Here is a 2153-nt window from a genome sequence, read left to right as displayed (position 1 = left end):
TATTTACGTACAAACATACCCATAGGTACATACATATTACATGTGTTGAGAAGGGAGTATTATTGCAGCAGTTCGTATTATTCTTTTTATATGATTATAATAATTATACACAAACATATATATATTCATATAAATATGTGATATGTTTTCTATTGAGAGCTATAGGCAAAAGTCCACAATAAGTGGGTTAGAGTTTATATTAATATCTGTGATATCAGTTGGTACTACAAGTCATAACCAATTTAATGCACCTTCTGTGTTTTTTCCATAGATGCAGTCTAACTTTATTTTTAAGTGTTGGTAGGTATTTATCTAATATTATTTTACTAAGTTTACCTATGTCAGATTTATTGGGACATATTAGTCTAACCTGTGTTTTGTTAGGGAAGTTTTCCTTGTGGTCTTTAATTGTTATACGTGGTCTAATAGGAGTAAACGGTTCAGTTTTATCACCTAAATTAAAATCTAGCATAATATTTCTGGTTTCTAGGTTTATCCTTCTTAGTGTGGTATTAGGTACTACCTTATATCTTTTTGTTATTTCCCTATATATATGAGTTCGTGGTATGTGTTGGGGTCAATTTTTTATATTTTTATATATTTTATATATTATATATGTAAAGCATAATATGTTATACATGTATGTATATTGTTATAATTGTCTTTTTAAAAAAATAAATGAATAGACATAATATAATGTCTAAAAGTTGATCAATACCACTTCTTGATCCCCTCCATTTTCTTATTGCTATATATATATATATATATATATATATAGTTTTAGGGAAAAGAACCAAGGTTCATGAACTCATCGATGAAAATCCACTGTCACATGTAGAAAAATTAATAAGTAAAAGCACAATAAATAAGTATAATATAATACAAAGTAAACATCATAAGATAATGATACTAAAACGACTACACGTGTTTCGTATATATATATGGCACGTAAAACGCACTATCCGAACGTGATCGATGACAGGCCCGCCTGACTGACTTCTGTGCCGGTGGCACGTAAAAAGCACCCACCACACTCTCGGAGTGGTTAGCATTAGAAAGGGCAATCCAGCTGTAGAAACGTTGCCAGATTTGATTGGAGCCTGGTGCAGCCGCTGGCTCTCCAGACCTCAGTCAAACCGTCCAACCCATGCCAGCATGGAAAACGGACGTTAAATGATGATGATGATGATGATGAAGCAAACTAGCTAGTTATAAAATCTCAAGAAGAGACTAACTAGTGGAGTGATACCATCTGGCGGAAAATCCGCCTGGGGTTAAACTAGTAGTAACAATCATCTGCCTTTTGATGTGGCTACTCGCTTTACTGGTTGTATGTATGTATGTATGTATGTATGTATGTATGTATGTATGTATGTATTTATGTATGTATGTATGTATGTATGTATATGTAGTGGATCATGCATGCATGAAGTGGATTCGATCCACCATAGCCAAATTTAAATTAACACTGCAACAGAACTTTTCCTACGGTGGAACAATGGTTTTTCTGTTACAGCAGTTTTACATTTTCCAGATGCCTTTAGCTAGGCCGAAATAATGTCTTCGCCACTTGACCCTTTCTAACCTCTTCTATTTCACCAAAAGCTAGTATAGAGATAACAAGACCACCAACTAAATCTATTGTTCTCAATGATATGTCTATCCTTCTAGATAGTTATAAAAGCAAAAAAAAAATACCCAAGCAAAAATCAGTTTGACGACTCAACGAGTCCAGTCACAAAGTGACGACTCAGTGAGAACGAAGTCTAGCTGACTAGCTAGAACCTTGGTCAAAGGGAGAAATGAAGTTTACTGTCAGCAACTGTGACAACGTGCCACACCCTACAACTTTCACTAGCTCTAATTCTGTTCTCTTACAACATCATTCTATCGCTATCTGTAATTACTACTAAACGATGAAGAGGACACAAACACAAACTTCACTTCGCATGTTTTTGGATTTATCATAACCTGCCCGTCAAGACAAGGTATTGTAATGTAATGGTAAATAAATATTTTCTTAAAAACTCCATTCTACATGCCGTTATAACAACAAATTATTATCGTTACAAACTGGCGATCTCGATGTTGTACCATAACAGGTATCGCTACACAAATTTAAAACTTTATCGTTACATATGTGTGTGTATATA

General features: G+C 33.9%; 1 long non-coding RNA gene across 1 annotated transcript in view; it reads left to right on the top strand.

Moving 5' to 3' along the window:
* The first annotated feature begins 1695 nt into the window (after window positions 1–1695).
* Window positions 1696–2153, top strand: part of LOC128249913 (uncharacterized) — a 10113-nt gene continuing 9655 nt past the window's right edge. The window contains exon 1 of the long non-coding RNA XR_008266067.1: window positions 1696–2004. This is a non-coding gene — a long non-coding RNA (uncharacterized LOC128249913). The remainder of the gene's footprint in view (window positions 2005–2153) is intronic.

Source organism: Octopus bimaculoides, chromosome 18 (assembly GCF_001194135.2).
Source record: "Octopus bimaculoides isolate UCB-OBI-ISO-001 chromosome 18, ASM119413v2, whole genome shotgun sequence".
In the NCBI taxonomy this organism is placed as follows: domain Eukaryota; kingdom Metazoa; phylum Mollusca; class Cephalopoda; order Octopoda; family Octopodidae; genus Octopus; species Octopus bimaculoides.
This window is presented reverse-complemented; position numbering and strand designations above follow the sequence as displayed.